The sequence below is a fragment of the Cryptomeria japonica genome, unplaced genomic scaffold (assembly GCF_030272615.1).
Source record: "Cryptomeria japonica unplaced genomic scaffold, Sugi_1.0 HiC_scaffold_32, whole genome shotgun sequence".
In the NCBI taxonomy this organism is placed as follows: domain Eukaryota; kingdom Viridiplantae; phylum Streptophyta; class Pinopsida; order Cupressales; family Cupressaceae; genus Cryptomeria; species Cryptomeria japonica.
The window spans coordinates 150,001-172,500 of record NW_026728854.1 but is presented as its reverse complement, the minus strand read 5'-3'; the positions used below and the strand labels follow the sequence as shown (position 1 = coordinate 172,500).

General features: G+C 60.7%; 2 non-coding genes across 2 annotated transcripts; both read right to left on the bottom strand.

Moving 5' to 3' along the window:
* Nucleotides 1-3,253: 3,253 nt before the first annotated feature.
* Nucleotides 3,254-3,376, bottom strand: LOC131861652 (5S ribosomal RNA). The gene has a single exon (XR_009360685.1). It is a non-coding gene; the product is annotated as a 5S ribosomal RNA (ribosomal RNA).
* Nucleotides 3,377-9,292: 5,916 nt separating this feature from the next.
* Nucleotides 9,293-9,411, bottom strand: LOC131861679 (5S ribosomal RNA). The gene has a single exon (XR_009360712.1). It is a non-coding gene; the product is annotated as a 5S ribosomal RNA (ribosomal RNA).
* Nucleotides 9,412-22,500: the final 13,089 nt, after the last annotated feature.

Below are 22,500 nucleotides of genomic sequence, written 5' to 3'. Positions count from 1 at the left end.
TTTTTTTCACTATCTTTCAAAACGGAAATTTTAAAATCTCCTCTTTTTTTTGCCTTTTCTGGAAATTAGTGAAGGCAGCGCATCAAAGGTGCGCACCTCGCTGCCCACCTTGGTGTGCTCTGAGGTGCGCACCCGGGAGCGCTACGAAGTGTGCTCCAAGGTGCGGCGTGCACGTTGTCGGAGCCCGGTTTGCCCCGGGTGCGCACCTCGCCTGCACCTTGGCCGGGGTGGGCACCCTGGCTGGGTTTGCCCAGGGTGCGCTCCGAAGCGGGGTTACTGGAGCGCCCCCTCTTTTTTTGTCAGAGCGTTTGGTGGGGTTTCTCGCATTGGCTCTTCCCAGGCCCGGTTGTTGGGTGCGCTCCCACCCTGGCGCGCGCGAAGTTGGAAGTTGGGTTAATTGCCCGGGCGCGCACCTTCGCCAGGGTGGGCACCTTGGTGCGCACACCTTGGCTGGGCTGCGCACCAGGGCGGGCTCAAGATGGCACCAGCATTCCCTTTTTCTCACTATCTTTCAAAACGGAAATTTTAAAATCTCGTTTTTTTTTGCCTTTTATGGAAATTAGTGAAGGCATCGCATCAAAGGTGCGCACCTCGCTGCCCACCTTGGTGTGCTCCGAGGTGCCCACCACGGTGCGCTCCGAGGTGCCCACCACGGTGCGCAACGCCGGTGCGAACCCGGGAGCGCCCCGATGTGTGCTCCAAGGTGCGGCGTGCACGAAGCCGGACCCCGGTTTGCCCCGGGTGCGCACCTCGCGTGCACCTTGGTGCGCACACCTTGGCTGGGTTGCGCGGCCTGGTGGGCACCATGGTGCGCACCAAGGAGCGCTCCGAAGTGTGCTCCAAGGTGCGGCTGTGCACGAAGTCCTAGCCCGGTTTGCCCCGGTGTGCGCACCTTCGCCGCGGTGGGCACCATGGCGTGCACGAAGTCGGAGCCCGGTTTGCCCCGGGTGCGCACCTCGCGTGCACCTTCGCCGGGGTGGGCACCTCGGCTGGGTTGCGCGCCCTGGTGCGCACCAAGGAGCGCTCCGAAGTGTGCTCCAAGGTGCGGCGTGCACGAAGTCGGAGCCCGGTTTGCCCCGGGTGCGCACCTTCGCCGCGGTGGGCACCCTGGTGCGCACCATGGCGTGCACGAAGTCGGAGCCCGGTTTGCCCCGGGTGCGCACCTCGCGTGCACCTTCGGCGGGGTTGCGCGCCCTGGTGCGCACCAAGGAGCGCTCCGAAGTGTGCTCCAAGGTGCGGCGTGCACGAAGTCGGAGCCCGGTTTGCCCCGGGTGCGCACCTCGCGTGCACCTTCGGCGGGGTTGCGCGCCCTGGTGGGCACCATGGTGCGCACCAAGGAGCGCTCCGAAGTGTGCTCCAAGGTGCGGCGTGCACGAAGTCGGAGCCCGGTTTGCCCCGGGTGCGCACCTCGCGTGCACCTTCGCCGCGGTGGGCACCATGGCGTGCACGAAGTCGGAGCCCGGTTTGCCCCGGGTGCGCACCTCGCGTGCACCTTCGCCGGGGTGGGCACCTCGGCTGGGTTGCGCGCCCTGGTGCGCACCAAGGAGCGCTCCGAAGTGTGCTCCAAGGTGCGGCGTGCACGAAGTCGGAGCCCGGTTTGCCCCGGGTGCGCACCTCGCGTGCACCTTCGCCGCGGTGGGCACCATGGCGTGCACGAAGTCGGAGCCCGGTTTGCCCCGGGTGCGCACCCCGCGTGCACCTTCGCCGGGGTGGGCACCTCGGCTGGGTTGCGCGCCCTGGTGCGCACCAAGGAGCGCTCCGAAGTGTGCTCCAAGGTGCGGCGTGCACGAAGTCGGAGCCCGGTTTGCCCCGGGTGCGCACCTCGCGTGCACCTTCGCCGCGGTGGGCACCTTGGCTGGGTTGGGCACCATTGAGCGCTCCGAAGTGTGCTCCAAGGTGCGCACCATGGCCCTCCAAGGTGCGCAGCATGGCGTGCACGAAGTCGGAGCCCGGTTTGCCCCGGGTGCGCACCTCGCGTGCACCTTCGCCAGGGTGGGCACCTCGGTGCGCACACCTTCTCAATGTTTTCTTGCCTTTTCTGGAAATTGGTGAAGGCAGCGCATCAAAGGTGCGCACCTCGGTGTGCTCCGAGGTGCGAACCCGAGAGCGCTCCGAGGTGCCCACGAAGTCGAAAGTCGGGTTAATTGCATTGTTTTCCCCGGGTGCGCTCCGAGGTGCGCAACATCGGTGCGCACCAAGGAGGGCTCCGAAGTGTGCTCCAAGGTGCGCACGATTCGGAGCTCGGTTTGCCCGGGGTGCGCACACCTTGGCTGGGTTGCGCACCCTTTGTGCGCTCCAAGGTGCGCACGAAGTCGGAGCTCGGTTTGCCCCGGGTGCGCACCTTCGCCAGGGTGCGCACCTTGATGCGCACGCCTTGGCTGGGCTGCGCACCTTGGTGGGCGCCATGGTGCGCACCTTTCGTGCGCTCCAAGGTGCGCACGAAGTCGGAGCTCGGTTTGCCCCGGGTGCGCACCTTGGTGGGCGCCATGGTGCACTCCGAGGTGCCCAAGATTGGTGCGCACCAAGGAGCGCTCCGAAGTGCGCTCCAAGGTGCGCAGGTGCGCGCGAAGTCGAAAGTTGGGTTAATTGTCCGGTTTGCCTCGGGTGCGCACCTTGCGTGCACCTTCGCCAGGGTGGGCGCCTTGGTGCGCACACCTTGGCTGGGCTGCGCACCCGGGCGCGCACACCTTGGCACCCGCGTTTCCTTCATTTTAAATTTTTTTTTTTTACAATCTCTCAAGTGGGAAATTCTATAATCTCAACTTTTTTTGCCTTTTCAGGAAACTTTTGAATGGAGCGCATCATTGGTGCGCTCCGAAGTGTGCTCCAAGGTGCGCACCTCTGGTGTGCTCCAAAGCTCTCTCCAGCTGCGTGCACCTGCCCCGGCCGCGCACCCGGCCCCGCCCAGCTTCGCTCACCTGTCCCGGGCGTCTGGTGCGGAACCTTAGAGTAAGAAACATCACCGTGCACCTTGGCCAACGTGCGCGACTCGACCGAGCGCGCACTGGCCGAGGTGCACACCGATTTCACCTGGGTGCGCGCGCAGCACCTCGGGCGCACCGGGGTGCGCGCACAACGCCCGGGTTGCACCGTGGCCTGTGTGCTCGGGGCGCCTCGGGTGCGCGCTCGGTGTCGCCCCCGCGCGCGCGGTAGTGCGGGCAGCGCACCCCGGCCCGGCCCGGCCCCGACGAGAACGCAAACGGGCAAAAGGTTTATTCAAATAGCATTGCGACGCCCGGCGAAAAACTAAAAAAGGGTGCAACACCGGGACTTCCCGGGAGGTCACCCATCCCAGTACTACTCCGGCCCAAGCGCGCTTAACTGCGGAGTTCTGATGGGATCCGGTGCACTAACGCTCGCTGGTATGATCGCACCCGTTATGAGCTTGTCGCAGTGTGTACTTAGCAAACCGCGACCCACGTGCGAATCCACCCCGGCCACCCACCCCCGTCGAGGTGCACACCCTCCCTCGCGAAGTGCGCCCCGTTCGCCAAGTGTGAGCCCTGCCCGGGTGCGCGCACCTTGCTAGGGCGTCGGGTGTGCACCCGGCCCGGCCTACGTGCGTGCACCTGGACGGGGCGTCGTGTGCGTGCAGTGTCCCGTCTGCAACGCGGTGCCCACACACCACCTCGGGCGCAACGACCTGCGCTCACATGTGGGCCGAGTGCACCTTGGTGCATGTTCGGGGCGCCTCGGGTGCACGCTCGATCTTGCCCCGGTGCACCAAGGCGCTCGGTTTGCCCCGGGTGCGCACTTGGTGCAAGGTGGGCACCCAAAATAGGGATCAAGCACCAAAACACAAGTTTCGGGATGCAAAATGGGACCCAAGGACCACAAATGCGTTCCAAGACCCATGATGGGTCCACGAGAACAAAAATGTGTTCCGAGACTTAATAAACAAATATTGGGTTTTAGGAGAAGAAACATGCTCTGATGCCCAAAACGAGAATCGACCCCGAAAAGGCCACAGGCCAAAAGTGGGATGCGAGACAAAAAAAAATGGGACCCGAGGACCAAAATTGGGTTCCCAGGTCGAAGACAGGGCAACCGGACAAGAAACGACCTCTAAGGCTCGAAATGAGTCCCGACGACTAAAACTTGACAAGAAGCACCCATCAGGCACCCAACTCGACACCCATGGGATGCCGACCCACCCGGGCTTCCACCTAGCACACCTTGGCACCCACCCACCCTCGCACCCAACCTCGCACCCAACTTAGCACCTTTGAACCCACATTGGCACTCACCCTGACCCTGGCACCTTGGAACCCACATTGGCACTCACCTTGACCCTGGCACCCACCTTTGCACTCACCTTGGGACCCACCCTGGCTCCCACCTCGGCACCCACCCAGACACCCACCTTGGTTCCTTGGCACCCACCTTGGATCCTTGGCACCCACCCCGACACCCACCTTGGCACGCAACTTGGCTACTTGCCACCCACCTTGGCTCCTTGACGCCCACCCCGACAACCACCCCGTGACCTACCCTGGCTAGGGTTGGTGCACACCCACCCTGGTGCCCACCTTGGCACCCACCCCATGACCCACCTTGGCACGCACCTTAGTACCCACCCCGTTACCCACCCTAGGACCCACCCCGTGACCCACCTTGGCCAGGGTGGGTGCCTTGGTGCGCACAACTTGCCTGGGCTGCACACCAGGGCGGGCTCAAGATGGCACCCGCGTTCCGTTTTTTTCACTATCTTTCAAAACGGAAATTTTAAAATCTCGTTTTTTTTTTTTTTTTTGCCTTTTCTGGAAATTAGTGAAGGCAGCGCATCAAAGGTGCGCAATGCTGGTGCGAACCCGGGAGCGCTCCGATGTGTGCTCCAAGGTGCGGCGTGCACGAAGTCCGAGCCCGGCTTGCCCCGGGTGCGCACCTCGCGTGCACCTTCGCCGGGGTGAGCACCTTGGCTGGGTTGCGCGCCCTGGTGCGCACCAAGGAGCGCTCTGAAGTGTGCTCCAAGGTGCGGCTGTGCACGAAGTCGGAGCTCGGTTTGCCCCGGGTGTGCACCTCGGGTGCGCACCTCGCGTGCACCTTCGCTGCGGTGGGCACCTTGGCTGGGTTGCGCGCCTTGGTGGGCACCATGCAGTGCACGAAGTCGGAGCCCGGTTTGCCCCGGGCGCGCACCTCCGCCAGGGTGGGCACCTTGGTGCGCACAACTTGCCTGGGCTGCGCACCAGGAAGGGCTCAAGATGGCACCCGCGTTCCGTTTTTTTCACTATCTTTCAGAACGGAAATTTTAAAATATCGTTTTTTTTTGCCTTTTCTGGAAATTAGTGAAGGCAGCGCATCAAAGGTGCGCAACGCTGGTGCGAACCTGGGAGCGCTCCGATGTGTGCTCCAAGGTGCGGCGTGCACGAAGTCGGAGCCCGGTTTGCCCCGGGTGCGCCCTGGTGGGCACCATGGTGCGCACCAAGGAGCGCTCCGAAGTGTGCTCCAAGGTGCGGCCTGCACGAAGTCGGAGCCCGGTTTGCCCCGGGCTGTGCACCGCGGGTGGGCACCTTGGTGCGCATGCCTTGCCTGGGCTGCGCACCAGGGCGGGCTCAAGATGGCACCCGCGTTCCGTTTTTTTCACTATCTTTCAAAACGGAAATTTTAAAATCTCATTTTTTTTTGCCTTTTCTGGAAATTAGTGAAGGCAGCGCATCAAAGGTGCGCACCTCGCTGCCCACCACGGTGCGCAACGCCGGTGGGCACCCGGGAGTGCTTCGAAGTGTGCTCCAAGGTGCTGCGTGCACGTTGTCGGAGCCCGGTTTGCCCCGGGTGCGCACCTCGCGTGCACCTTCGTCGGGGTGGGCACCTTGGCTGGGTTTGCCCCGGCTGCGCTCCGAAGCGGGGTTATTGGAGCGCCGCCTCTTTTTTTGTCGGAGCGTTTGGTGGGGTTTCTCGCATTGGCTCTTCCCAGGCCCGGTTGCCACCCTGGCGCGCACGAAGTCGGAAGTAGGGTTAATTGCCCGGGTGCGCACCTTTGCCAGGGTGGGCACCTTACCTGGGCTGTGCACCAGGGCGGGCTCAAGATGGCACCCGCGTTCCGTTTTTTTCACTATCTTTCAAAACGGAAATTTTAAAATCTCCTCTTTTTTTTGCCTTTTCTGGAAATTAGTGAAGGCAGCGCATCAAAGGTGCGCACCTCGCTGCCCACCTTGGTGTGCTCTGAGGTGCGCACCCGGGAGCGCTACGAAGTGTGCTCCAAGGTGCGGCGTGCACGTTGTCGGAGCCCGGTTTGCCCCGGGTGCGCACCTCGCCTGCACCTTGGCCGGGGTGGGCACCCTGGCTGGGTTTGCCCAGGGTGCGCTCCGAAGCGGGGTTACTGGAGCGCCCCCTCTTTTTTTGTCAGAGCGTTTGGTGGGGTTTCTCGCATTGGCTCTTCCCAGGCCCGGTTGTTGGGTGCGCTCCCACCCTGGCGCGCGCGAAGTTGGAAGTTGGGTTAATTGCCCGGGCGCGCACCTTCGCCAGGGTGGGCACCTTGGTGCGCACACCTTGGCTGGGCTGCGCACCAGGGCGGGCTCAAGATGGCACCAGCATTCCCTTTTTCTCACTATCTTTCAAAACGGAAATTTTAAAATCTCGTTTTTTTTTGCCTTTTATGGAAATTAGTGAAGGCATCGCATCAAAGGTGCGCACCTCGCTGCCCACCTTGGTGTGCTCCGAGGTGCCCACCACGGTGCGCTCCGAGGTGCCCACCACGGTGCGCAACGCCGGTGCGAACCCGGGAGCGCCCCGATGTGTGCTCCAAGGTGCGGCGTGCACGAAGCCGGACCCCGGTTTGCCCCGGGTGCGCACCTCGCGTGCACCTTGGTGCGCACACCTTGGCTGGGTTGCGCGGCCTGGTGGGCACCATGGTGCGCACCAAGGAGCGCTCCGAAGTGTGCTCCAAGGTGCGGCGTGCACGAAGTCCTAGCCCGGTTTGCCCCGGGTGCGCACCTTCGCCGCGGTGGGCACCATGGCGTGCACGAAGTCGGAGCCCGGTTTGCCCCGGGTGCGCACCTCGCGTGCACCTTCGCCGGGGTGGGCACCTCGGCTGGGTTGCGCGCCCTGGTGCGCACCAAGGAGCGCTCCGAAGTGTGCTCCAAGGTGCGGCGTGCACGAAGTCGGAGCCCGGTTTGCCCCGGGTGCGCACCTTCGCCGCGGTGGGCACCCTGGTGCGCACCATGGCGTGCACGAAGTCGGAGCCCGGTTTGCCCCGGGTGCGCACCTCGCGTGCACCTTCGGCGGGGTTGCGCGCCCTGGTGCGCACCAAGGAGCGCTCCGAAGTGTGCTCCAAGGTGCGGCGTGCACGAAGTCGGAGCCCGGTTTGCCCCGGGTGCGCACCTCGCGTGCACCTTCGGCGGGGTTGCGCGCCCTGGTGGGCACCATGGTGCGCACCAAGGAGCGCTCCGAAGTGTGCTCCAAGGTGCGGCGTGCACGAAGTCGGAGCCCGGTTTGCCCCGGGTGCGCACCTCGCGTGCACCTTCGCCGCGGTGGGCACCATGGCGTGCACGAAGTCGGAGCCCGGTTTGCCCCGGGTGCGCACCTCGCGTGCACCTTCGCCGGGGTGGGCACCTCGGCTGGGTTGCGCGCCCTGGTGCGCACCAAGGAGCGCTCCGAAGTGTGCTCCAAGGTGCGGCGTGCACGAAGTCGGAGCCCGGTTTGCCCCGGGTGCGCACCTCGCGTGCACCTTCGCCGCGGTGGGCACCATGGCGTGCACGAAGTCGGAGCCCGGTTTGCCCCGGGTGCGCACCCCGCGTGCACCTTCGCCGGGGTGGGCACCTCGGCTGGGTTGCGCGCCCTGGTGCGCACCAAGGAGCGCTCCGAAGTGTGCTCCAAGGTGCGGCGTGCACGAAGTCGGAGCCCGGTTTGCCCCGGGTGCGCACCTCGCGTGCACCTTCGCCGCGGTGGGCACCTTGGCTGGGTTGGGCACCATTGAGCGCTCCGAAGTGTGCTCCAAGGTGCGCACCATGGCCCTCCAAGGTGCGCAGCATGGCGTGCACGAAGTCGGAGCCCGGTTTGCCCCGGGTGCGCACCTCGCGTGCACCTTCGCCAGGGTGGGCACCTCGGTGCGCACACCTTCTCAATGTTTTCTTGCCTTTTCTGGAAATTGGTGAAGGCAGCGCATCAAAGGTGCGCACCTCGGTGTGCTCCGAGGTGCGAACCCGAGAGCGCTCCGAGGTGCCCACGAAGTCGAAAGTCGGGTTAATTGCATTGTTTTCCCCGGGTGCGCTCCGAGGTGCGCAACATCGGTGCGCACCAAGGAGGGCTCCGAAGTGTGCTCCAAGGTGCGCACGATTCGGAGCTCGGTTTGCCCGGGGTGCGCACACCTTGGCTGGGTTGCGCACCCTTTGTGCGCTCCAAGGTGCGCACGAAGTCGGAGCTCGGTTTGCCCCGGGTGCGCACCTTCGCCAGGGTGCGCACCTTGATGCGCACGCCTTGGCTGGGCTGCGCACCTTGGTGGGCGCCATGGTGCGCACCTTTCGTGCGCTCCAAGGTGCGCACGAAGTCGGAGCTCGGTTTGCCCCGGGTGCGCACCTTGGTGGGCGCCATGGTGCACTCCGAGGTGCCCAAGATTGGTGCGCACCAAGGAGCGCTCCGAAGTGCGCTCCAAGGTGCGCAGGTGCGCGCGAAGTCGAAAGTTGGGTTAATTGTCCGGTTTGCCTCGGGTGCGCACCTTGCGTGCACCTTCGCCAGGGTGGGCGCCTTGGTGCGCACACCTTGGCTGGGCTGCGCACCCGGGCGCGCACACCTTGGCACCCGCGTTTCCTTCATTTTAAATTTTTTTTTTTTACAATCTCTCAAGTGGGAAATTCTATAATCTCAACTTTTTTTGCCTTTTCAGGAAACTTTTGAATGGAGCGCATCATTGGTGCGCTCCGAAGTGTGCTCCAAGGTGCGCACCTCTGGTGTGCTCCAAAGCTCTCTCCAGCTGCGTGCACCTGCCCCGGCCGCGCACCCGGCCCCGCCCAGCTTCGCTCACCTGTCCCGGGCGTCTGGTGCGGAACCTTAGAGTAAGAAACATCACCGTGCACCTTGGCCAACGTGCGCGACTCGACCGAGCGCGCACTGGCCGAGGTGCACACCGATTTCACCTGGGTGCGCGCAGCACCTCGGGCGCACCGGGGTGCGCGCACAACGCCCGGGTTGCACCGTGGCCTGTGTGCTCGGGGCGCCTCGGGTGCGCGCTCGGTGTCGCCCCCGCGCGCGCGGTAGTGCGGGCAGCGCACCCCGGCCCGGCCCGGCCCCGACGAGAACGCAAACGGGCAAAAGGTTTATTCAAATAGCATTGCGACGCCCGGCGAAAAACTAAAAAAGGGTGCAACACCGGGACTTCCCGGGAGGTCACCCATCCCAGTACTACTCCGGCCCAAGCGCGCTTAACTGCGGAGTTCTGATGGGATCCGGTGCACTAACGCTGGTATGATCGCACCCGTTATGAGCTTGTCGCAGTGTGTACTTAGCAAACCGCGACCCACGTGCGAATCCACCCCGGCCACCCACCCCCGTCGAGGTGCACACCCTCCCTCGCGAAGTGCGCCCCGTTCGCCAAGTGTGAGCCCTGCCCGGGTGCGCGCACCTTGCTAGGGCGTCGGGTGTGCACCCGGCCCGGCCTACGTGCGTGCACCTGGACGGGGCGTCGTGTGCGTGCAGTGTCCCGTCTGCAACGCGGTGCCCACACACCACCTCGGGCGCAACGACCTGCGCTCACATGTGGGCCGAGTGCACCTTGGTGCATGTTCGGGGCGCCTCGGGTGCACGCTCGATCTTGCCCCGGTGCACCAAGGCGCTCGGTTTGCCCCGGGTGCGCACTTGGTGCAAGGTGGGCACCCAAAATAGGGATCAAGCACCAAAACACAAGTTTCGGGATGCAAAATGGGACCCAAGGACCACAAATGCGTTCCAAGACCCATGATGGGTCCACGAGAACAAAAATGTGTTCCGAGACTTAATAAACAAATATTGGGTTTTAGGAGAAGAAACATGCTCTGATGCCCAAAACGAGAATCGACCCCGAAAAGGCCACAGGCCAAAAGTGGGATGCGAGACAAAAAAAAATGGGACCCGAGGACCAAAATTGGGTTCCCAGGTCGAAGACAGGGCAACCGGACAAGAAACGACCTCTAAGGCTCGAAATGAGTCCCGACGACTAAAACTTGACAAGAAGCACCCATCAGGCACCCAACTCGACACCCATGGGATGCCGACCCACCCGGGCTTCCACCTAGCACACCTTGGCACCCACCCACCCTCGCACCCAACCTCGCACCCAACTTAGCACCTTTGAACCCACATTGGCACTCACCCTGACCCTGGCACCTTGGAACCCACATTGGCACTCACCTTGACCCTGGCACCCACCTTTGCACTCACCTTGGGACCCACCCTGGCTCCCACCTCGGCACCCACCCAGACACCCACCTTGGTTCCTTGGCACCCACCTTGGATCCTTGGCACCCACCCCGACACCCACCTTGGCACGCAACTTGGCTACTTGCCACCCACCTTGGCTCCTTGACGCCCACCCCGACAACCACCCCGTGACCTACCCTGGCTAGGGTTGGTGCACACCCACCCTGGTGCCCACCTTGGCACCCACCCCATGACCCACCTTGGCACGCACCTTAGTACCCACCCCGTTACCCACCCTAGGACCCACCCCGTGACCCACCTTGGCCAGGGTGGGTGCACCCACCCTGGTGCCCACCTTGGCACCCACCCATCCTAGCACCCAGCCTGTGACCGGGCTTGGAACCCAACCTTGCACCCGTCTTGGCCAGTGTGGGTGCGCACCCATCCTGGCACCCACGTTGTGACACACCCTTTAACCCACGCACCCTAGCAGCCACGTTGGCACCCACCTTGGAACACAACCTAGCAACTTGGCACCCACCCCGTGACCCACCTTGGCATCCACCATAGCAGTCGCCCACTTGGCACCCACCTTGGAACCCAAGTTGGCACCCACCTCGGCACCCACCTTGACACTTGTGGACCCACCTTGCCACTCACCCTAGCATCGACCCATCCTAGCACCCACCCTGGCACCTTTGCACCCTAGCACTCACCCATCCTAGCACCTAACCTGTGACCCACCTTGACACTCACCCTCGCACCCACCTTGGAACCCAACCTAGCACCCACCCACCCTGACACCAACCCTAGCACCTACCCACCCTTGCACCCACCCTGTGACCCATCTTGGCACCCACCCATCCTACCACTCAACCTATCACCCACCTTCTCACCCACCTTGGCATCCACCTTAGCACCCACCCACACTGGCACCTTGGCACCCACCTCGGGCAAGGTGGGTGCACACCCACCCTGACACCCAATTTAGAACCAACCGAGCATGTTACCCACCTTGGCACCCACATTGCAGCCCACCCTAGTACCCACCCTATGACCCACATTGGCATCCACACCCTAGCACCCAGGCACCTCGACACCCGCCTTGACACGCACCCTAGCACTAAACCTGTGACCCACCTTGGAACTCACCCTAGAACCCACCCACCCTGTGAACCACCTTGGCATCCACCTTAGCACCCACCCACCTTGGCACCCACTCTAGCACTCACCCATCCTAACACCCAACTTGTTACCCACCTTGGCACCCGCCCTCGCGTCCACCTTGAAACCCACCCTAGCACCCACCCACGCAGGAGCCCACCTTGGCACCCAACCTAACACCCACGCATCCTGGCACCCAACTTGTGACCCACCTTGGAACCCACCCTAGTACCCACCTTTGAACCCACTATATCACCAACCCACCTTGGCACCCACCCTATGACCCTCTTTGGAATCCACCCTAGCACGCACCCACCCTGGCACCCACCATGGAGCGCACCCTAGCACCCACCCACCTCGGCACGCACCTCAACACCCACCTTGGTGTGCGCACTGCGCCAACCTCTCAAAGACCCTATGTGGTGCGCTCCAAAGTGTACACCTTTGGTGCGCTCCAAGGTGCGCACCTTTGGTGCACACCGAGGTGCACACCAAAGTGTGCACCGAGGTGAGCACCAAAGTGCACTCCAAGGTGCACACCAAGGCGTGCACCTTTGGTGCGGTCAATGCAAACGAATTCGGAAGTTGGGGTCGATGTCCTAATCGCTGCTGCAGACTACACGTATGAGAATCGGACAAATAGCTTTATATAGGGGAGGTGTTGCGTTTGATGGGTCGACTCCCCTGGTTGTGTGCACTGCACCAACTTCAAAGACCCTGTCTTGTTTAAGAAGTCAAAAGTTGGGGTGGATGTCCTAATCATTGCTGCAGTCTACGCATGTATGAGAATCAGACAAATAGCTTATATAGGGGAGGTGTTGCATTCGGTGGGTTGACTCCCCTGGTTGTGCGCACTGCGCCAACCTCAAAGACCCCGCATAGCAGAAGAAGTCGGAAGTCGGATTTTGGTGAGCACCAAGGCGTGCACCTTTGGTGCGGTCAACGCAGACGAATTCAGAAGTTGGGGTGGATGTCCTAATCGTTGTTGCAGGCTACACATGTATGAGAATCAGACAAATAGCTTATATAGGGGAGGTGTTGGGTTTGATGGGTCAACTCCCTTGGTTGTGCGCATTACGCCAACCTCAAAGACCTTGTTTTCGTTAAGAAGTCAAAAGTTGGGGTCAATGTCCTAATGGCTCCTGTAGGCTACACATGTATGAGAATCGGACAAATAGCTTATATAGGGGAGGTGTTGGGTTTGATGGGTCGACTCCCCTGGTTGTGCGCATTACGTCAACCTCAAAGACCTTGTTTTCGTTAAGAAGTCAAAAGTTGGGGTCGATGTCCTAATTGCTCCTGTAGACTACACATGTATGAGAATCAGACAAATAGCTTATATAGGGGAGGTGTTGGGTTTGATGGGTTGACTCCCCTAGTTGTTCGCATTACACCAACCTCAAAGACCTTGTTTTCGTTTAGAAGCCGAAAGTTGGGGTCGATGTCCTAATTGCTCCTGCAGGCTACGCATGTATGAGAATCAGACAAATAGCTTATATAGGGGAGGTGTTGGGTTTGATGGGTCGACTCCCCTGGTTGTGCGCATTGCGCCAACCTCAAAGACCCTGCATTGCGGATGAAGTCGAAAGTCAGAGTTTGGTGTGCTACAAGGTGTGGTCGAAGGTGCTCACCTAGGTGTGCACCTTTGGAGCGCAGGAAAAGTGCCCTCCAAAAGTGCGCACCTTTGGAGTGCACAAAAGTGCCCTCCAAAAGTGCGCACCTTTGGAGCGCACAAAAGTGCCCTCCAAAAAGTGCCCTCCAAAAGTGCGCACCTTTGGAGCGCACAAAAGTGCCCTCCAAAAAGTGCCCTCCAAAAGTGCGCACCTTTGGAGTGCAGAAAAGTGCCCTCCAAAAAGTGCCCTCCAAAAGTGTGCACCTTTGGAGTGCACAAAAGTGCCCTCCAAAAGTGCGCACCTTTGGAGCGCAGAAAAGTGCCCTCCAAAAAGTGCCCTCCAAAAGTGCGCACCTTTGGAGCGCAGAAAAGTGCCCTCCAAAAAGTGCCCTCCAAAAGTGCGCACCTTTGGAGCGCAGAAAAGTGCCCTCCAAAAAGTGCCCTCCAAAAGTGCGCACCTTTGGAGCGCAGAAAAGTGCCCTCCAAAAAGTGCCCTCCAAAAGTGCGCACCTTTGGAGCGCACAAAAGTGCCCTCCAAAAAGTGCCCTCCAAAAGTGCGCACCTTTGGAGCGCACAAAAGTGCCCTCCAAAAGTGCGCACCTTTGGAGCGCACAAAAGTGCCCTCCAAAAGTGCGCACTTTTGGTGCGCACCAAGGCGCTGGTTCGGTCGTTGCAGGCGAGTTCGGAAGTTGGGGTCGATGTCCTGAGCGGAGGTGCAAACTACACAGGTGTCGGAATCGGACAAATAGCTTATATAGGGGAGGTGTATGCTTCGATGGGTCGACTCCCCAGGTTGAGCGCACCGCGCCAACCTCAAAGACCCTACGGTATGGATGAAGTCGGAAGTTGGGTCCGATGACCGATTCGATTAGTAGGTATGCTCATGAGGTCGGAATTTGGGTCCGATGACCTGCCATGTGCAGGAAGGCGAATGTTGGCACTGTGCGTTGCAAGGTGCACACCAAGGTGCTGGTGCGGTCTTTTTAGTCGAGTTCGGAAGTTGGGGTCGATGTCCTGATCGGAGGTGCAAGCTACACAGGTGTGGGAATCGGACAAATAGCTTATATAGGGGAGGTGTATGCTTCGTTGGGTCGACTCCCCGGGTTGAGCGCACCGCGCCAACCTCAAAGACCCTACGGTATGGATGAAGTCGGAAGTTGGGTCCGATGACCGATTCGATATGTAGGCATACTCGCGAGGTCGGAATTTGGGTCCGATGACCTGCCATGTGCAGGAAGGCGAATGTTGGCACTGTGCGTTGCAAGGTGCGCACCAAGGCGCTGGTTCGGTCGTTGCAGGCGAGTTCGGAAGTTGGGGTCGATGTCCTGATCGGAGGTGCAAACTACACAGGTGTGGGAATCGGACAAATAGCTTATATAGGGGAGGTGTATGCTTCGTTGGGTCGACTCCCCGGGTTGAGCGCACCGCGCCAACCTCAAAGACCCTACGGTATGGATGAAGTCGGAAGTTGTGTCCGATGACCGATTCGATATGTAGGCATACTCGCGAGGTCGGAATTTGGGTCCGATGACCTGCCATGTGCAGGAAGGCGAATGTTGGGACTGTGCGTCGCAAGGTGCGCACCAAGGCGCTGGTGCCGTCGTTGCAGTCGAGTTCGGAAGTTGGGGTCGATGTCCTGGTCAGAGGTGCAAACTACACAGGTGTGGGAATCGGACAAATAGCTTATATAGGGGAGGTGTATGCTTCGATGGGTCGACTCCCCGGGTTGAGCGCACCGCGCCAACCTCAAAGACCCTACAGTATGGATGAAGTCGGAAGTTGGGTCCGATGACCGATTCGATACGTAGGCATATTGGCGAGGTCTGAATTTGTGTCCGATGACCTGCCATGCGCAGGAAGGCGGAATTTGGGTCCGATGACCGAGTTGATGGCGTGCCATGCGCAGAAAGGCGGAATTTGGGTCCGATGACCGAGTTGATGTTGATGGCCCGCCATGCACAGGAAGGCGGAATTTGGGTCCGATGACCGATTTGAAGGCGTGCCATGCGCAGAAAGGCGGAGTTTGGGTCCGATGACCGAGTTGATATTGATGGCCCGCCATGCGCAGGAAGGCGGAATTTGGGTCCGATGACCTGACATACGGCATGGAGTCCGACTCGGGGGCCGATGTTCGATTCGATGACTTGCATTGTGGGTAAAGTCGGAAGTTGTGGTCTTTGACCCGATTCGATGACCAGACTTCGGCTGCTTGAGAATCGGACAAATAACTTATATAGGGGAGGTAGTGTTCTCGAGCATCCTCCCCCCGTGCCCGTTTATGTCGATTGATGCTGGTGCTCGACTGGTTGGAGCGCTCGGATGCAAAAATCTTGCACCAGGATTTATCGATTGTGATGGACACGGCAAGTCTCCTGATTGCTATGCAGGAGCTCATCGTGAATCTCTATGCGGCCTTGGTATGGACTCGACCTGCGGAATGGTTCGGCAATGGTAGTCGCTCCAACACGTCCTTGCAATGGCCACAGAGGTGATTCGACTAGAGCTCCAGTCTAGCTTTTGGGTTGCTTGGCGGACTGGTATAGCCGCGATCGAGTTCCGGCCATGAACGTTTTAGATAGCTCTTGGGCTTTCTGGGACGGAAGTCGGAAGTTTGGGCTGTTGTCCGATTTGATGACCATTCTTCGGATGTGTGAGAATCGGACAAATAACTTATATAGGGGACTGTGTTGTCTCACGCAGCCCCCTCCGTGCCCCTCTATCTCGACCGATGTTGGTGCTTGAAAGGGTTGGGATCGCTCGGATTTATAAACGTGCACCACCATTTGTCGAGTGTGAGGGACGCGGCAGGTCTCCTAAATGCTATACGGGCGCTCTCTGAGAATCTCTATCCGGCCTCGACACAGACTAGTCTTGCTGAATGGTTTGGCACTGGTAGTCGATCCAACACGTCGTTGTTGTGGCCGCCTAGGCGATTCGATTCGAGCCCCCGTCTAGCTTTTGGGTTGCTTGGCGGATTTTGCCCTATCCGCAAGTGAGCTCGGTCCCTAAACGTTCGAGAAACCCGATTGCTATGCGCCGACTCTCTTTCTTGCGAGCCTCCATCTAGCTTTTGGGTCTCTACGGAACGGAAGTCGGAATCTGGGACCGTTGTTTGATTCGACGAGGCAGACTACGGTTGTGCGAGAATCGGACAAATAACTTATATAGGGGAGGTGTTGACTGGAGCATTCTCCCCCGTGCCCCTCTAACTCGACCAATGCTGGCGCTCGAACGGTGGTAGCGCTCGGATTTTCGTTGAGCGCCAGCATTGGTCGATTTAGAGGGGCATGCGAGATTCCCGAATGCTATGCGAGGGCTCTAACGGAAATGTCTATTGGTTTCGGTATGGATGCAATTGCGAGTGGTTCGGCAAAGGTAGTCGTTCCGATGCGTCCATGTCGTGGCCAAATCGATAATTCGATTTGAGCCCTCGTATAGCATTTGGGTCATTCCAGTCCCTTTGGGCACTGCTTGAGCCGCATCCCAGGGGGTTCCCTTCCCAATAATCTGCCTCGCAACCCGATTGCTATGCGGTGAGGCTCCTCGGCCGCCTCGGAACTATCTGTGTATCAGACGCATCGCGGGATAAGGGGTTGGCAACGGTAGTCGCCCCAAGCGCGTCCGATGCTTGGACCATTCCGAGGCGGCCCTGAAGCCTCTTCCGTCTAGCCGTTGGGTCCTTCTCGCCGCATCCCTCGCCTCGCACCCCGATTGCTATGCGGTGAGGCTCCTCGGCCGCCTCGGAACTATCTGTGTATCGGACGCGTCGCGGGATAAGGGGTTGTCACTGGTAGTCGCCCCAAGCGCGTCCGATGCTTGGACCATTCCGAGGCGGCCCTGAAGCCTCTTCCGTCTAGCCGTTGGGTCCTTCTCGCCGCATCCCTCGCCTCGCACCCCGATTGCTATGCGGTGAGGCTCCTCGGCCGCCTCGGAACTATCTGTGTATCGGACGCGTCGCGGGATAAGGGGTTGTCATTGGTAGTCGCCCCAAGCGCGTCCGATGCTTGGACCATTCCGAGGCGGCCCTGAAGCCTCTTCCGTCTAGCCGTTGGGTCCTTCTCGCCGCATCCCTCGCCTCGCACCCCGATTGCTATGCGGTGAGGCTCCTCGGCCGCCTCGGAACTATCTGTGTATCGGACGCGTCGCGGGATAAGGGGTTGTCACTGGTAGTCGCCCCAAGCGCGTCCGATGCTTGGACCATTCCGAGGCGGCCCTGAAGCCTCTTCCGTCTAGCCGTTGGGTCCTTCTCGCCGCATCCCTCGCCTCGCACCCCGATTGCTATGCGGTGAGGCTCCTCGGCCGCCTCGGAACTATCTGTGTATCGGACGCGTCGCGGGATAAGGGGTTGTCACTGGTAGTCGCCCCAAGCGCGTTCGATGCTTGGACCATTCCGAGGCGGCCCTGAAGCCTCTTCCGTCTAGCCGTTGGGTCCTTCTCGCCGCATCCCTCGCCTCGCACCCCGATTGCTATGCGGTGAGGCTCCTCGGCCGCCTTGGAACTATCTGTGTATCGGACGCGTCGCGGGATAAGGGGTTGTCACTGGTAGTCGCCCCAAGCGCGTCCGATGCTTAGACCATTCCGAGGCGGACCCGAAGCCTCTTCCGTCTAGCCGTTGGGTCCTTCTCGCCGCATCCTTCGCCTCGCACCCCGATTGCTATGCGGTGAGGCTCCTCGGCCGCCTCGGAACTATCTGTGTATCGGACGCGTCGCGGGATAAGGGGTTGTCACTGGTAGTCGCCCCAAGCGCGTCCGATGCTTGGACCATTCCGAGGCGGACCCGAAGCCTCTTCCGTCTAGCCGTTGGGTCCTTCTCGCCGCATCCCTCGCCTCGCACCCCGATTGCTATGCGGTGAGGCTCCTCGGCCGCCTTGGAACTATCTGTGTATCGGACGCGTCGCGGGATAAGGGGTTGTCACTGGTAGTCGCCCCAAGCGCGTCCGATGCTTGGACCATTCCGAGGCGGACCCGAAGCCTCTTCCGTCTAGCCGTTGGGTCCTTCTCGCCGCATCCCTCGCCTCGCACCCCGATTGCTATGCGGTGAGGCTCCTCGGCCGCCTTGGAACTATCTGTGTATCGGACGCGTCGCGGGATAAGGGGTTGTCACTGGTAGTCGCCCCAAGCGCGTCCGATGCTTGGACCATTCCGAGGCGGACCCGAAGCCTCTTCCGTCTAGCCGTTGGGTCCTTCTCGCCGCATCCCTCGCCTCGCACCCCGATTGCTATGCGGTGAGGCTCCTCGGCCGCCTTGGAACTATCTGTGTATCGGACGCGTCGCGGGATAAGGGGTTGTCACTGGTAGTCGCCCCAAGCGCGTCCGATGCTTGGACCATTCCGAGGCGGCCCCGAAGCCTCTTCCGTGTAGCCGTTGGGTCCTTCTCGCCGCATCCCTCGCCTCGCACCCCGATTGCTATGCGGTGAGGCTCCTCGGCCGCCTTGGAACTATCTGTGTATCGGACGCGTCGCGGGATAAGGGGTTGTCACTGGTAGTCGCCCCAAGCGCGTCCGATGCTTGGACCATTCCGAGGCGGCCCCGAAGCCTCTTCCGTGTAGCCGTTGGGTCCTTCTCGCCGCATCCCTCGCCTCGCACCCCGATTGCTATGCGGTGAGGCTCCTCGGCCGCCTTGGAACTATCTGTGTATCGGACGCGTCGCGGGATAAGGGGTTGTCACTGGTAGTCGCCCCAAGCGCGTCCGATGCTTGGACCATTCCGAGGCGGACCTGAAGCCTCTTCCCTCTAGCCGTTGGGGCTTTCTCTCGCCGCATCCCTCGCCTCGCACCCTGATTGCTATGCTGTGAGGCTCCTCGGCCGCCTTGGAACTATCTGTGTATCGGACGCATCGCGGGATAAGGGGTTGGCAGTGGTAGTCGCCCCAAGCGCATCCGATGCTTGGACCATTCCGAGGCGGCCCTGCAGCCTCTTCCGTCTAGCCGTTGGGGCCATCTCGCCGCATCCCCCACCTCGCACCACGATTGCTATGCGGTGAGGCTCCTTGGCCGCCTCGGAACTATCTGTGTATCGGACGCATCGCGGGATAAGGGGTTGTCACTGGTAGTCGCCCCAAGCGCGTCCGATGCTTGGACTATTCCGAGGCGGCCCTGCAGCCTCTTCCGTCTAGCCGTTGGGGCCATCTCGCTGCATCCCCCACCTCCTCGGCCGCCTCGGAACTATCTGTGTATCGGACGCATCGCGGGATAAGGGGTTGGCAGTGGTAGTCGCCCCAAGCGCGTCCGATGCTTGGACTATTCCGAGGCAGCCCTGCAGCCTCTTCCGTCTAGCCTTTGGGGCCATCTCGCCGCATCCCTCGCCTCGCACCCCGATTGCTATGCGGTGAGGCTCCTCGGCCGCCTGGGAACTATCTTCGTATCGGACGCATCGCGGGATAAGGGGTTGTCACTGGTAGTCGCCCCAAGCGCGTCCGATGCTTGGACTATTCCGAGGCGGCCCTGTGGCCTCTTCCGTCTAGCCGTTGGGGCCATCTCGCCGCATCCCCCACCTCGCACCCCGATTGCTATGCGGTGAGGCTCTTCGGCCGCCTTGGAACTATCTTCGTATCGGACGCATTGCGGGATAAGGGGTTGTCACTGGTAGTGGCCCCAAGCGCGTCCGATGCTTGGACTATTCCGAGGCGGCCCTGCAGCCTCTTCCGTCTAGCCGTTGGGGCCATCTCGCCGCATCCCCCACCTCGCACCCCGATTGCTATGCGGTGAGGCTCCTCGGCCGCCTTGGAACTATCTTCGTATCGGACGCATCGCGGGATAAGGGGTTGTCACTGGTAGTCGCCCCAAGCGCGTCCGATGCTTGGACTATTCCGACGCGGCCCTGTGGCCTCTTCCGTCTAGCCGTTGGGGCCATCTCGCCGCATCCCCCACCTCGCACCCCGATTGCTATGCGGTGAGGCTCCTCGGCCGCCTTGGAACCATCTTCGTATCGGACGCATCGCGGGATAGGGGGCTGTCACTGGTAGTCGCCCCAAGCGTGTCCGATGCTTGGACCATTCCTAGGCGGCCCTGAAGCCTCTTCCGTCTAGCCGTTGGGGCCTTCCCGCCCCATCCCTCGCCTCGCACCCCCGATTGCTATGCGGTGAGGCTCCTCGGCCGCCTTGGAACCATCTGTGTATCGGACGCATCGCGGGATAAGGGGTTGGCACTGGCAGTCGCCCCAAGCGCGTCCGATGCTTGGACCATTCCGAGGTGGCCCTGAAGCCTCTTCCGTCTAGCCGTTGGGGCCTTCCCGCCCCATCCCTCGCCTCGCACCCCGATTGATATGCGGTGAGGCTCCTCGGCCGCCTTGGAACTATCTGTGTATCGGACGCATCGCGGGATAAGGGGTTGGCACTGGTAGTCGTCCCAATCGCATCCGATGCTTGGACCATTCCGAGGCGGCCCTGCAGCCTCTTCCGTTTAGCCGTCGGGGCCTTCCCGCCGCATCCCTCGCCTCGCATCCCGATTCCTATGCGGTGAGTCTTCTCGGCCGCCGCGGAACTATACCTGTTATTGCTACTGCATCCTTCGGCTGGTAACCTCCTCTGCCGCCTTGGAACGTTCTCTTTGTCGGACGCGTCGCGGGATAAGGGGTTGGCACTGGTAGTCGCCCCAAGCGCGCCCGATGCATAGACCGCTCCGAGTCGACCTTGCTTTCAGCCTCTCACATGCATAGACCTCTCTGAGTCGACCCTGCAGCCTCTCACGTTTAGCCTTTGGAATCTCGCCTCACAACATGATTGCTATCCTTGATGCATCCCTTGCCTCGAGCCCTGATTGCTTTCTTGGCTGCATCCCTCCTCTCCTCACAGCCCGGTTGTCATCACTGCTTCATCCGTCGCTTCATGCATTCTGGCTGCTGGGCCCTTCCCACCGCACACCTCGATTGCTATCTCTTCTGCATCACACACCCCGATTGCTATCTCTGCTACATCCCTCGGCTCTCACTTCTGCATCCTTCGCCTCACACCTCGATTGCTATCAATGCTGCATCCGTAACCTCACACCCCGATTGCTATGCGGGGAGGCTCCTTGGCCGCCTTGGAAATTTCTGTGTGTCGGACGCACCGCGGGATAAGGGGTTGGCACTGGTAGTCGCCCCAAGTGCGCCCGATTCTTAGACCGCTTCGAGGTGACCTCGTAGCCTCTTTCGTCCAGGCTTCCTGCCTTCAACGCCCTTTTTACACCTCGATTGCTATGCGCGGGCTCGTTGGCGTCTATCACTCTGCGAAGAGTGGCACGATGATTGTTGGGGTAAATCGTAGCAGTCCGATCTCTGGCCTTGGGCCATTGTGAGGGCTGATCGATTTCCTGTGCGCATCTCGTGTTCGCCCAGTAACAGACTCGACGACTTGTAATCGGTCTTGTTCCCGATTGTTCCTGGAGGTAGTCTTCGGAACTCTTGGATTTGACCTGTCACTCGAACTGTCCTCTTCCGAGGATGCTTGTGTGTGTGTGCTTGTGCCATTTCCTTGGCGGTATTAACGAGATATTAAAGAGCGGAGTGAGCGCCTCGCCCAGCTATGTTTGGGGCTCTCACTCCCTTACCCGGTGTGCGACCGCTTTGCACGTAGGTTGCGGAGCATCGCGACTCTTTCGATGTTTGGCGGTTGTCTTCCGGTGATGCGTTGGTCCCGAAGTGCACGTTACTAGCATTTCTGCCATTGTTCTCGATCTTTGGCACGTTCCTTCGTTGCAATTGGATATATATCTCCGTTTATACGCGCAGGCTTCTCCCGCCTATTCAGCGCTGTCCCACTCTCAGCACTCTCGTGGTCTCCTTGGCTTCTCTCTCCCGTGAGCGAGCTCTCTTCTCGAGTCTTTTCCATGTCCCATGGAGGTTGCCTTGCGAAATTCGGGCACACAAACGTGACCGGATAAGAGCGGAATTGCCTATGAGGAGAAGCTCACCTTAGGGAGCAGCAATGCCGAGTGTTTCGACAGAGGGTAGAGGGGGCGTTGTTTGGGCGGTTGCACAAAAGAGTGCTACGTTTGCACTGAAGGTTGCTTCTTCGTCTCCGACGAACTCTTCGAGGCAAAAAAGCTTGTTTACGGGGTCGAGGTGGGACTGTTCGTGCGAGTTGCGCCACCAAAAGTGCGTAGGGGGCATATACCTGGGAAATGGATGTCTCTGAGTGGCCTTACTCGGTCGCGTGCACGGTGCATTCTCTAACGGCAGGACTGTCGCGAGCATGTGCGGTTCGGATGTTTTCGGGTAAAGGGTTCCGTACGGGATGTTCTTCCCAGGCTCCTGTGAACCGAGACTCTGCATCGTCATGCTCCGGCTCCCGTGGGTGCTTCATGCCTCGTCGAGCTGTTTGTCGTGGACGATTAAGGCCGAGGCCTTCCTTCGAGAGGGGAATTGTTCAGGCTGGTCGAGGCGGGATTGTTCGTGCGGGGTGCACCACCAAAAGT